Source organism: Schistocerca americana, unplaced genomic scaffold (genome assembly GCF_021461395.2).
Source record: "Schistocerca americana isolate TAMUIC-IGC-003095 unplaced genomic scaffold, iqSchAmer2.1 HiC_scaffold_1038, whole genome shotgun sequence".
Classification (NCBI taxonomy): domain Eukaryota; kingdom Metazoa; phylum Arthropoda; class Insecta; order Orthoptera; family Acrididae; genus Schistocerca; species Schistocerca americana.
In genome coordinates, this window is record NW_025725089.1 from 5 (window position 1) to 13,891 (window position 13,887).

The following is a 13,887-nucleotide window of genomic DNA, read 5'->3' on the forward strand; positions in this document are numbered from 1 at the left end:
CGTGTTGTCCACTCTCTAGACTTCATTGAGGTTAGGCCGTTATACCTAAGGCAGATTTGCACTCGATGACACCTCGACAACAGCCGGTCCTCACATTTACGTCTTGCTCTCCTTACGTCAGTATACGAGTCTGTGACGCTGGCTTTGCAACATCTTGCGTGCCTTTAGGCTCGCCGCGACCAACACTTACCACGCACTGACCACAAAACATGGAGGCGCCGGGGCTTGAACCCGGGACCTTTCACATGCAAAGCGAACGCTCTACCAACTGAGCTACGCCCCCAAGCACAACCAAGCTGCGCTGTTCTCCGTTCTTTGCTACTCTCATGTGCACGGACGCGATGGTTGGTTGGTTTGCAGGGGTGAAGGGACCAGAGTACAAAGGCGCGGACACGTTCACATACGCAAGAGTTCCAAGTAGTTTCGATGCTCTGGTATTACGACTGCAAATTCCGTCCGTTTTTAACGTCTTAAATTGAAGGGACAGTCACAAGTTGCTCCGTTTTCACTCCATGTCGACAATCACACAGCACCTGAGGTAACAAGCACATCTGAAGACCCATTGTGCACTCGACTGTTCATGCCAACTCACTGCCTCGCACTTTACTACTGTGTACCACTCTTGTCGTCCAACTGCAAAAGACTGGGCCACAACAACTTTCCGCGTCTCCATTGCACTGCGCAAACTACGAAACGCTCCCCAAACATGCCACTCACCCACGCAGACGACTTTTCCGACTTTACACGACGCTCACGCAACGCTCACGCTAGTGACAGCCTTATTTAGAGCTTGACGTCGCACACAAGCGAATGAGCACATTTCGCCGACGACTTAGGCCGCCCTCCTAGTGTGGCTGTTCGGTGTCTGCAGGCAGCGAGGATCTGCAAGCTTCCTGTGTTCGCGCCTATGTCACCTCTGCTTGCTTGTCAGAGACAGAGTATCGCAAAACATACAACTCACTCCATGAATTGATTGCTACGGCATCTGTCATCAGCAGTCACAACTAGCAACACCAGTAGCAGCCGACTGCACGTCAAGAAATGGAATGTGCAGTGGGATTTTTGTGAATTCGGCGCAAGGCTGATCTTTGCGACATAGGTTTGAGAATCTTATGGGAACACTTGTACTGTTTCTAAATTAAGTGTAGTGGTGGGAGGAGGGTGCTTCGTGCGCATTACAGCACGCTTGCCAATTGTGGCTGCTAATCGTTGGCTCGTATCTGCCTTGACACATTTTCTGGCTGTGATATATTCCACTTGCATGGCAGTGTGCGCATGTTGGTGTGTTAAAAATTCTGGAGGCGCTGGGTATCGATCCCAGTACTTCTCGCATGCTAAGCGAGCGCTCTACCATCTGAGCTACGCCCCCTGCTGACGAACTGCGCTACATACAGCCATATCAATGACACAGACCCTTGCACTCCCATTATTCCGCTGACAAACACTACTCTCAATGTGTCCGTGAGGGTGTCTTTCAGGTTTCCTGCATTCTGTATCGAATCGTAGTTGGCCAAAATCAAAGTGGCACGCACGACGTCGAAAATAGCGTTCGGCCAACGCTCTGAGGTAGACGAACGTGTTGTCCACTCTCTAGACTTCATTGAGGTTAGGCCGTTATACCTAAGGCAGATTTGCACTCGATGACACCTCGACAACAGCCGGTCCTCACATTTACGTCTTGCTCTCCTTACGTCAGTATACGAGTCTGTGACGCTGGCTTTGCAACATCTTGCGTGCCTTTAGGCTCGCCGCGACCAACACTTACCACGCACTGACCACAAAACATGGAGGCGCCGGGGCTTGAACCCGGGACATTTCACATGCAAAGCGAACGCTCTACCAACTGAGCTACGCCCCCAAGCACAACCAAGCTGCGCTGTTCTCCGTTCTTTGCTACTCTCATGTGCACGGACGCGATGGTTGGTTGGTTTGCAGGGGTGAAGGGACCAGAGTACAAAGGCGCGGACACGTTCACATACGCAAGAGTTCCAAGTAGTTTCGATGCTCTGGTATTACGACTGCAAATTCCGTCCGTTTTTAACGTCTTAAATTGAAGGGACAGTCACAAGTTGCTCCGTTTTCACTCCATGTCGACAATCACACAGCACCTGAGGTAACAAGCACATCTGAAGACCCATTGTGCACTCGACTGTTCATGCCAACTCACTGCCTCGCACTTTACTACTGTGTACCACTCTTGTCGTCCAACTGCAAAAGACTGGGCCACAACAACTTTCCGCGTCTCCATTGCACTGCGCAAACTACGAAACGCTCCCCAAACATGGCACTCACCCACGCAGACGACTTTTCCGACTTTACACGACGCTCACGCAACGCTCACGCTAGTGACAGCCTTATTTAGAGCTTGACGTCGCACACAAGCGAATGAGCACATTTCGCCGACGACTTAGGCCGCCCTCCTAGTGTGGCTGTTCGGTGTCTGCAGGCAGCGAGGGGCTGCAAGCTTCCTGTGTTCGCGCCTATGTCACCTCTGCTTGCTTGTCAGAGACAGAGTATCGCAAAACATACAACTCACTCCATGAATTGATTGCTACGGCATCTGTCATCAGCAGTCACAACTAGCAACACCAGTAGCAGCCGACTGCACGTCAAGAATTGGAATGTGCAGTGGGATTTTTGTGAATTCGGCGCAAGGCTGATCTTTGCGACATAGGTTTGAGAATCTTATGGGAACACTTGTACTGTTTCTAAATTAAGTGTAGTGGTGGGAGGAGGGTGCTTCGTGCGCATTACAGCACGCTTGCCAATTGTGGCTGCTAATCGTTGGCTCGTATCTGCCTTGACACATTTTCTGGCTGTGAATTATTCCACTTGCATGGCAGTGTGCGCATGTTGGTGTGTTAAAAATTCTGGAGGCGCTGCCTCGCACTTTACTACTGTGTACCACTCTTGTCGTCCAACTGCAAAAGACTGGGCCACAACAACTTTCCGCGTCTCCATTGCACTGCGCAAACTACGAAACGCTCCCCAAACATGGCACTCACCCACGCAGACGACTTTTCCGACTTTACACGACGCTCACGCTAGTGACAGCCTTATTTAGAGCTTGACGTCGCACACAAGCGAATGAGCACATTTCGCCGACGACTTAGGCCGCCCTCCTAGTGTGGCTGTTCGGTGTCTGCAGGCAGCGAGGGGCTGCAAGCTTCCTGTGTTCGCGCCTATGTCACCTCTGCTTGCTTGTCAGAGACAGAGTATCGCAAAACATACAACTCACTCCATGAATTGATTGCTACGGCATCTGTCATCAGCAGTCACAACTAGCAACACCAGTAGCAGCCGACTGCACGTCAAGAATTGGAATGTGCAGTGGGATTTTTGTGAATTCGGCGCAAGGCTGATCTTTGCGACATAGGTTTGAGAATCTTATGGGAACACTTGTACTGTTTCTAAATTAAGTGTAGTGGTGGGAGGAGGGTGCTTCGTGCGCATTACAGCACGCTTGCCAATTGTGGCTGCTAATCGTTGGCTCGTATCTGCCTTGACACATTTTCTGGCTGTGATATATTCCACTTGCATGGCAGTGTGCGCATGTTGGTGTGTTAAAAATTCTGGAGGCGCTGGGTATCGATCCCAGTACTTCTCGCATGCTAAGCGAGCGCTCTACCATCTGAGCTACGCCCCCTGCTGACGAACTGCGCTACATACAGCCATATCAATGACACAGACCCTTGCACTCCCATTATTCCGCTGACAAACACTACTCTCAATGTGTCCGTGAGGGTGTCTTTCAGGTTTCCTGCATTCTGTATCGAATCGTAGTTGGCCAAAATCAAAGTGGCACGCACGACGTCGAAAATAGCGTTCGGCCAACGCTCTGAGGTAGACGAACGTGTTGTCCACTCTCTAGACTTCATTGAGGTTAGGCCGTTATACCTAAGGCAGATTTGCGCTCGATGACACCTCGACAACAGCCGGTCCTCACATTTACGTCTTGCTCTCCTTACGTCAGTATACGAGTCTGTGACGCTGGCTTTGCAACATCTTGCGTGCCTTTAGGCTCGCCGCGACCAACACTTACCACGCACTGACCACAAAACATGGAGGCGCCGGGGCTTGAACCCGGGACCTTTCACATGCAAAGCGAACGCTCTACCAACTGAGCTACGCCCCCAAGCACAACCAAGCTGCGCTGTTCTCCGTTCTTTGCTACTCTCATGTGCACGGACGCGATGGTTGGTTGGTTTGCAGGGGTGAAGGGACCAGAGTACAAAGGCGCGGACACGTTCACATACGCAAGAGTTCCAAGTAGTTTCGATGCTCTGGTATTACGACTGCAAATTCCGTCCGTTTTTAACGTCTTAAATTGAAGGGACAGTCACAAGTTGCTCCGTTTTCACTCCATGTCGACAATCACACAGCACCTGAGGTAACAAGCACATCTGAAGACCCATTGTGCACTCGACTGTTCATGCCAACTCACTGCCTCGCACTTTACTACTGTGTACCACTCTTGTCGTCCAACTGCAAAAGACTGGGCCACAACAACTTTCCGCGTCTCCATTGCACTGCGCAAACTACGAAACGCTCCCCAAACATGCCACTCACCCACGCAGACGACTTTTCCGACTTTACACGACGCTCACGCAACGCTCACGCTAGTGACAGCCTTATTTAGAGCTTGACGTCGCACACAAGCGAATGAGCACATTTCGCCGACGACTTAGGCCGCCCTCCTAGTGTGGCTGTTCGGTGTCTGCAGGCAGCGAGGATCTGCAAGCTTCCTGTGTTCGCGCCTATGTCACCTCTGCTTGCTTGTCAGAGACAGAGTATCGCAAAACATACAACTCACTCCATGAATTGATTGCTACGGCATCTGTCATCAGCAGTCACAACTAGCAACACCAGTAGCAGCCGACTGCACGTCAAGAAATGGAATGTGCAGTGGGATTTTTGTGAATTCGGCGCAAGGCTGATCTTTGCGACATAGGTTTGAGAATCTTATGGGAACACTTGTACTGTTTCTAAATTAAGTGTAGTGGTGGGAGGAGGGTGCTTCGTGCGCATTACAGCACGCTTGCCAATTGTGGCTGCTAATCGTTGGCTCGTATCTGCCTTGACACATTTTCTGGCTGTGATATATTCCACTTGCATGGCAGTGTGCGCATGTTGGTGTGTTAAAAATTCTGGAGGCGCTGGGTATCGATCCCAGTACTTCTCGCATGCTAAGCGAGCGCTCTACCATCTGAGCTACGCCCCCTGCTGACGAACTGCGCTACATACAGCCATATCAATGACACAGACCCTTGCACTCCCATTATTCCGCTGACAAACACTACTCTCAATGTGTCCGTGAGGGTGTCTTTCAGGTTTCCTGCATTCTGTATCGAATCGTAGTTGGCCAAAATCAAAGTGGCACGCACGACGTCGAAAATAGCGTTCGGCCAACGCTCTGAGGTAGACGAACGTGTTGTCCACTCTCTAGACTTCATTGAGGTTAGGCCGTTATACCTAAGGCAGATTTGCGCTCGATGACACCTCGACAACAGCCGGTCCTCACATTTACGTCTTGCTCTCCTTACGTCAGTATACGAGTCTGTGACGCTGGCTTTGCAACATCTTGCGTGCCTTTAGGCTCGCCGCGACCAACACTTACCACGCACTGACCACAAAACATGGAGGCGCCGGGGCTTGAACCCGGGACCTTTCACATGCAAAGCGAACGCTCTACCAACTTTTTTTTTTTTTTTTTTTTTTTTTTTTTTTTTCTTTTTTTTTTTTTTTTTTTTTTTTCTTTTTTTTTTTTTTTTCTTTATTTTCTTTTTGTTTGGGCCTCCCATCTCCCCATACAGCCCATCCATTCGCTCACCTTTTTTGCCTTCTTCGGCTAGCTTCGATGCTATACTCTTGTGATGCTATTTCACTGTGGATATTCTGAAATGTATAGTTGTTATATTTTGATTCCTTGGTGTTTGAAGTGATATTGAAAAATTTTTTTTATTATTTTTTTTCTTTTTTTATTGTTTTTTTTTTTTTCTTTTTTTTTTTTTTTTTGTTTCTGTTAATATTGTTTATTTGATTTTACTGCATGCGGAGGTGCAGGGTGCCGACGTCATTCAAAGCTCGTCTTCTCGAAAGTTTGTTATGCCTTTGGCTTCCCCAAGCGATGGCTTGGACTAGTCTGATATATTCCATGTTTGCTGTGTGGTGTCCCAAGTCGCCTTCTCTTAGCTCCGAACGACTCAGGCGCCAAAAACTGCACTCTGCATACGAATGTGGAAAAGAGAAATGATGAAATCCATGTTGCCGCGGAATGAGTTGAAGAAGAAGGAAAGAAAAAAAATGAAGAAATAAATCCTGTTTCATCTTCCCTCGTCGACGTCAAAGAAATAAAGAAGCAAGTAATGTTCGCAGTTGAGTGAAACGGATACATCTTCCATGTAAGTTTGCAAACATAAAACATAAACGAAAAACCCAGTGGACACCACGTCCAAACGAATGGTCAGCTTCACCATCCATGTTGGGAGAATGTAAATCAAATTCCTGCTGAATTAACGGAGACGAAGGGCTAGGTTAAACAGACATTTAAAACACCAAGCATGAACATTCCAATCAGTGACTACTGCAGACACCATGAGTGTCGACTTTGTTCCTTTTCTTCTTTTTCGTTGTTTCATTGTTGTCGTTGGACATATTTGTTTTTTTTTTATTTGTAATTTATTTATTGAGATTTTCATTTATATTTGAGAAGGTGGATATATACGTGGCCGTGGAAGAAACCTTACTGAATTCGTTTACAGGGTCGTGATTTGGAGCGCTAAGATATAATTTGCAAACTTTTGCCTATGTTTGACATCCTGCATTAGCAGTTGTGCCTGTGTGGCGAGGTATAATCTGTAGTCCAGGTATGAACGCCCCTCCTGGGCGCCAAGCAAGTAACATAGGGTGTGTCCAGCCAACCACGTCCAGGTGTTTGCCTTGGTTGTGGGGTAGTACGCGTCGTCGGGTTGGAGCACGGACGTAAGAGAGATGTGCCGTCGTGCCGTGCGGCAGATCAAAGCCATGGTCATTCTACACCATTCCCAAATAAGACTGTTCGCACCACAAACACATCTGTGTTGCAATGTGTCGACAAGGCCGCACTCCCTACATTTGTCAGTAGCTGACAAATGTATTTTATGAAGTTTTTCGGCTGTGGGTAGAGTTTCATTAACAACTTTATACCACAGTGATCGAATACCGGTATCTAGCACTTTGTTATGTATAGTCTTCCAGATTAGAGCCCAGTCTTTACAGGGATACTTCAGTTCCATGCGGTTGACCCTGCCTGTGTCGTTCAGTAGCCGGTAGAGGTTGGCAGTGGTAAGGTCACGTAGCGGGACTCTCGATTTCATTTGGAGATAACTACTTTCCAAAAGAAACATCCTAATGTGGTTTGCTTTGAAATGCGTTTCCCGAAGGTTGATGGGGATGTGCATAGTCTGAGGCTGAAATGTGCGTATGGCCATACTCAGCGCACTGTCAGGATATTCGTGGCAGAGCTGCAGTGTACGCCGGATCAAGAGTGCCTTACATTTGGTTTGAACATCCGTCAGGCCGAGGCCGCCTTTGTCTGGTGGGAGAGTGATGACATTGATGCCCACCTTGAAGATGTCACCCCTCCAGATGTACCAACCTACTGCCGACATAATTTTCCTCGCAACACTGTCGACCACAGGAAGTATTTGCCCGACATACCAAATTTTCGAGAGAATCATGGTATTAACGAAATGAACTCTCTGCAATAAGTCCTGTTCTCTGCCTTTATGATACTGTAAGCAGCCCCGAGACATAGCCAAAAGATGTTTCCAATTGTCTACCGTTGTTCGTAGGGGGCAACTGCTCATCTTGATACCAAGAAGTTTGAGAGTCGCACATCTTCTGTACGGCAAAGGGGCGTCTGTGCGAAATCCACTGCCTATAGGCAGGAGGCAAGTCTTTCCATAGTTTAGCTGAGAACCGGAGGCTCGCTCGTAATCGGTGATACTATTCCTAACGGCCGTGAGGTCTTGTTCCGAACGCACAATGACACCCACATCGTCGGCGTACGCAATGCATTTGAGGGTGCTGGAATACAGGTTTAAACCTGGAAGGTTACAATTCAGCATCCTTACAAGTGGCTCAATTGCGATCACGAAGAGACACATGGACATGGGACAGCCCTGTCTGATTGACCGCTGAATCGGAATCCGCCGGGTGAATTGACCATTGACGATGATCTGAGAAGTGGCCGAGGTGTACATGTTGCTGACCATTGCAGTAAAGCCGTCACCAAATCCTAAGTGGTTCATGGTGTGGAAGAGGTAGCGATGCAGGATCCGATCAAAGGCCTGACATTGATCTAAAGCCAAGATTGCTGCTTCCGGGCGTGTGATTGCAGTAAACGAAACGAGCTCCCTGTAATCGGCAAGACATTTAAAGATCGTGCGGCCCGGGACCGCTGCTGCCTGGCTGTGATGTATAATTTTTGCAAGGACATGTTTAAGTCTACCTGCTATGACGCGGGCCACAATCTTGTAGTCAGAGTTCAACAGGGAGATAGGGCGGAATTTGGCAATATCCTGATGGGGGTATTCTTTTGGGACCAAAACGATCAGGCTGTCATTGAAACCATCTGGTAACTGTTGGCCGGCGCGCAGTTCATTGCAGATGCAAACAAAACAATGTTCGAGGAGGTCCCAGAACTGCTTATAAAATTCAATCGGCAGACCATCAATGCCGGGCGATTTGTTGGCCTGAGCCCTGCTCAGTGCCTCCCGAATCTCCACCGCGGTGACATCACTGATCAACAATTGCCTGTCGTCCTCATCGAGCGTTGTCGGAAGATATGCATGCATCGCCGCGATTGCCGCATCATCGGCTGGTTGTGCTCTGTATAGTCGCTCGTAGTAGGCCGTTAGAGACTCCTTAATTTCAGCCTGGGTCGTCACAAAGGTACCGTCTTCAGTTCGTAAGCGGGTAATCAATTTTTGTCGTGCGCGGCGTTTCTCTGTCCCTAGGTGGAAGGCGGATGGTTGTTCGTCAGAAGTGCCGGCGCTATCTCGCGAACGGATTTTAACGCCTTCCATTTGCCTGCGTTTGAGGAGCGTCAACTTTGATTTGATCCGTTTAATCTGAAGAAATTGTTCCTGCGTGACATGTGCTTCAGAATACAAGTCACGGAGACAGCGAAAATAAAATTCAAAAGTCTCTTTCTGCATCCGGCTCCTGTCAGAACTATACGCCTTCAAACAACGAATAAGCCTAGGTTTTGCACAACGGCACCACCACTGCGTTACCGATGGGAATGTTGGTCGTCGACGTAAACAAATTGCCCAGGCTTCTTGTAGACGGTCTCGTAACTCCTGTTCCCTGAGAATACTGACGTTAAGTTTCCATCCTGTCCGACCACGGAAAGTTTGCTGGCGCGCCATACGAATGATACAATGGTAAGCTAAATGGTCGGAAAAATACAGGGGCCACGTTTCCGAGGAAGATACCCGCTCTCGCAGGTTTTTCCCCACGTAGATCCTGTCGAGGCGGCTGGCCATCTGTGCAGTATGGTACGTGAAGCACCGTTGTTCCCCGTGTGTTATTTCCCACGTATCCTCCAGCTCTAATTGACGTACTGTTTCGCCGAGAGTAGCACATCCATTAAAGTTCGGCCATTGGTCCTTTGGCTTCAAAACACAATTAAAATCGCCTCCGATAACCACGTCCTCCCGGCTGCGGCGCAAAAGATATAATAAGTCAGTGGCAAAGAACTGAGCTCGTCTCGTTCTATTCTGATTCCCGGAAGGGGCATATACATTAACAAATCTAATGCCGTTGATAAGGCACGCTATACCCCTGCCATTTTCGAGTCGTTCAACGTCGGAGACGGCCACGCCCACTTTGGTTAATAGAGCGGTACCTGAAGAACTGTCTGGGGTGGTGTTTTTGAGTAATTGGTAGCCAGGAATGTCGGGCTGAAATTTATCATCGACCTCCTGCAGCAGCACAATATCAGCATCGCAGCTGTATAAATAATCACGAAAGCTAGAGAGCTTCTGTACAGAAGTAATTCTATTAACGTTAATTGTAGCTAACTTATAATCCTGGTAGGATTGCATGAACTGCTAAATGTTGGCAGAAAGAGAAAAAAGCAAAGTAGATATGCAGAAGCACAGAAAATTATAACCTTTAGTAGGTATCAGATAGGTAATCATCGTCCCCCGTCGGGTGTTTTGAGGCAGGTCGTGTCGTACTTAAGTCGCCGACCGGTAATGCGGGTAAATTTCCTGGAGATGGCCCTACCACAGACAGGCTCTGGTCCATTATTACATCGTCAGTGTCATCTGCCCAATTGACCACATGAACAGCGGCCACCTCGCCAATTGAGCCCTGATCATGTTGAGATTGATGTGCGGGGGTATCCCTGAGGTCCTCACGAGGGTGCTGTTCCTCGTTCGCAGCGACCTGGCCGTCACCATCGGGGTGGGGCACGGAGACGTCCGAGACCTGTGGGGTCTCATGCAGCGGCTGTTCAGTGGGGTCGTCAAGAGAGACGTCAGGCAAGGAACGGGCAATTTGCGCCCCTTTTTCGCGCAAAGGTGGTGCGGTGTGGGCGGCATCTTTGTGGGCGATCCTCCTTTTCTTGTGTTTCTTGGGAGAAGTTTCGACTCTTTGAAGTTCTGCAGCCGACGAGGAAGAAGTGGAGTCCTGTGCAGGAGGAAGTGCATTCGGAACTGAAATGGGATCCATATTGCTGTTAACGTGGCGACCAGTGTGAGCTTCCTGGGAGTGAGCAACCTCTTGGTGGCTGTCTAAAGACGGAACCGCCGGGATGCTACTGGCCACCGGTACTTCTGTAGTAGGAACAGCGATGCCGGCCAGACTGGAAGTGTCCATGGGCGTATCTAGATCAGTGTCCGAAGCCCTGGGATCTGTGACCACGTCAGGTTGCACCGCCGCGGCCGTGGTCGAGCGGACTGCCGCTACATATGTGAGAGGCAGTGTCGACATCCTGTTAGTTGCCGTCCTTTCGCCAGGTGGTAATTGCGTCACTCGTCGCTGCATACACTGAGCGCGAACGTGATCAGTGGCACCACAACCTGCACAAGTTCTAGGTTGACCGTCGTACATAACGATCGCCCTGTATCCACAAATAGTGAGATATGACGGGATGTGTCTCTTCAACTCTATCTTGACCTGACGAACACCGTTCAAAACAGGGACTTTGAAAGACAACCACTTTTCGGCAACATTGCTAATGACCTTACCATAGCTGTCCAAAGCAGCGTTGATGTGTTCCGCGGGTACTTCAAACGGTAGTTCGAATATTCGAACGGTGCGGACACCAAACCCTGCATGAGACACGAGAACCTCTCCAACATTCCCATCACAATGCTTAAACTTCAAACGACCACTACAAGAGTCAATGATTTGTTCACAGATTTCGGCAGATTTAAACTTTATATAGGCAGTGCTGCTAACTATCGATAAATGGACTCCAAGAATGTCATCAAAGGATCGTTTCAAAGCTTCCTCAATCCACGATTCTAATTCAAACGATTTTGGTCTTGCATAGTTTGAATCAAACACAAACTTCAAAGTATCCCGTCGTGTTAAGTGACTCATGTTGGAATCCTACACATAATCCAAACAATAACACGTCACTGTGTACAGCAAAGGCGGCACTCACCACAACAGCCAGCAGCAGCGGCGACGTAAGCACCACACGTCCGCTCACCACGGCCGCCGAGGGCCGACTGGCAACTGAGCTACGCCCCCAAGCACAACCAAGCTGCGCTGTTCTCCGTTCTTTGCTACTCTCATGTGCACGGACGCGATGGTTGGTTGGTTTGCAGGGGTGAAGGGACCAGAGTACAAAGGCGCGGACACGTTCACATACGCAAGAGTTCCAAGTAGTTTCGATGCTCTGGTATTACGACTGCAAATTCCGTCCGTTTTTAACGTCTTAAATTGAAGGGACAGTCACAAGTTGCTCCGTTTTCACTCCATGTCGACAATCACACAGCACCTGAGGTAACAAGCACATCTGAAGACCCATTGTGCACTCGACTGTTCATGCCAACTCACTGCCTCGCACTTTACTACTGTGTACCACTCTTGTCGTCCAACTGCAAAAGACTGGGCCACAACAACTTTCCGCGTCTCCATTGCACTGCGCAAACTACGAAACGCTCCCCAAACATGGCACTCACCCACGCAGACGACTTTTCCGACTTTACACGACGCTCACGCAACGCTCACGCTAGTGACAGCCTTATTTAGAGCTTGACGTCGCACACAAGCGAATGAGCACATTTCGCCGACGACTTAGGCCGCCCTCCTAGTGTGGCTGTTCGGTGTCTGCAGGCAGCGAGGGGCTGCAAGCTTCCTGTGTTCGCGCCTATGTCACCTCTGCTTGCTTGTCAGAGACAGAGTATCGCAAAACATACAACTCACTCCATGAATTGATTGCTACGGCATCTGTCATCACCAGTCACAACTAGCAACACCAGTAGCAGCCGACTGCACGTCAAGAAATGGAATGTGCAGTGGGATTTTTGTGAATTCGGCGCAAGGCTGATCTTTGCGACATAGGTTTGAGAATCTTATGGGAACACTTGTACTGTTTCTAAATTAAGTGTAGTGGTGGGAGGAGGGTGCTCCGTGCGCATTACAGCACGCTTGCCAATTGTGGCTGCTAATCGTTGGCTCGTATCTGCCTTGACACATTTTCTGGCTGTGATATATTCCACTTGCATGGCAGTGTGCGCATGTTGGTGTGTTAAAAATTCTGGAGGCGCTGGGTATCGATCCCAGTACCTCTCGCATGCTAAGCGAGCGCTCTACCATCTGAGCTACGCCCCCTGCTGACGAACTGCGCTACATACAGCCATATCAATGACACAGACCCTTGCACTCCCATTATTCCGCTGACAAACACTACTCTCAATGTGTCCGTGAGGGTGTCTTTCAGGTTTCCTGCATTCTGTATCGAATCGTAGTTGGCCAAAATCAAAGTGGCACGCACGACGTCGAAAATAGCGTTCGGCCAACGCTCTGAGGTAGACGAACGTGTTGTCCACTCTCTAGACTTCATTGAGGTTAGGCCGTTATACCTAAGGCAGATTTGCACTCGATGACACCTCGACAACAGCCGGTCCTCACATTTACGTCTTGCTCTCCTTACGTCAGTATACGAGTCTGTGACGCTGGCTTTGCAACATCTTGCGTGCCTTTAGGCTCGCCGCGACCAACACTTACCACGCACTGACCACAAAACATGGAGGCGCCGGGGCTTGAACCCGGGACCTTTCACATGCAAAGCGAACGCTCTACCAACTGAGCTACGCCCCCAAGCACAACCAAGCTGCGCTGTTCTCCGTTCTTTGCTACTCTCATGTGCACGGACGCGATGGTTGGTTGGTTTGCAGGGGTGAAGGGACCAGAGTACAAAGGCGCGGACACGTTCACATACGCAAGAGTTCCAAGTAGTTTCGATGCTCTGGTATTACGACTGCAAATTCCGTCCGTTTTTAACGTCTTAAATTGAAGGGACAGTCACAAGTTGCTCCGTTTTCACTCCATGTCGACAATCACACAGCACCTGAGGTAACAAGCACATCTGAAGACCCATTGTGCACTCGACTGTTCATGCCAACTCACTGCCTCGCACTTTACTACTGTGTACCACTCTTGTCGTCCAACTGCAAAAGACTGGGCCACAACAACTTTCCGCGTCTCCATTGCACTGCGCAAACTACGAAACGCTCCCCAAACATGGCACTCACCCACGCAGACGACTTTTCCGACTTTACACGACGCTCACGCAACGCTCACGCTAGTGACAGCCTTATTTAGAGCTTGACGTCGCACACAAGCGAATGAGCACATTTCGCCGACGACTTAGGCCGCCCT

The 13,887-nt window shown here is 49.3% G+C and overlaps 8 non-coding genes across 8 annotated transcripts; all 8 read right to left on the reverse strand.

Moving 5' to 3' along the window:
* Positions 1 to 210: 210 nt before the first annotated feature.
* Positions 211 to 283, reverse strand: Trnaa-ugc. The gene has a single exon. It is a non-coding gene; the product is annotated as a tRNA-Ala (tRNA).
* A 1,013-nt stretch (positions 284 to 1,296) lies between these two features.
* Trnaa-agc lies at positions 1,297 to 1,369 on the reverse strand. The gene has a single exon. It is a non-coding gene; the product is annotated as a tRNA-Ala (tRNA).
* A 416-nt stretch (positions 1,370 to 1,785) lies between these two features.
* Positions 1,786 to 1,858, reverse strand: Trnaa-ugc. The gene has a single exon. It is a non-coding gene; the product is annotated as a tRNA-Ala (tRNA).
* Positions 1,859 to 3,573: 1,715 nt separating this feature from the next.
* Positions 3,574 to 3,646, reverse strand: Trnaa-agc. The gene has a single exon. It is a non-coding gene; the product is annotated as a tRNA-Ala (tRNA).
* A 416-nt stretch (positions 3,647 to 4,062) lies between these two features.
* Positions 4,063 to 4,135, reverse strand: Trnaa-ugc. The gene has a single exon. It is a non-coding gene; the product is annotated as a tRNA-Ala (tRNA).
* Positions 4,136 to 5,148: 1,013 nt separating this feature from the next.
* Positions 5,149 to 5,221, reverse strand: Trnaa-agc. The gene has a single exon. It is a non-coding gene; the product is annotated as a tRNA-Ala (tRNA).
* A 7,543-nt stretch (positions 5,222 to 12,764) lies between these two features.
* On the reverse strand, positions 12,765 to 12,837 carry Trnaa-agc. Its single transcript has one exon. It is a non-coding gene; the product is annotated as a tRNA-Ala (tRNA).
* Positions 12,838 to 13,253: 416 nt separating this feature from the next.
* Positions 13,254 to 13,326, reverse strand: Trnaa-ugc. Its single transcript has one exon. It is a non-coding gene; the product is annotated as a tRNA-Ala (tRNA).
* Positions 13,327 to 13,887: the final 561 nt, after the last annotated feature.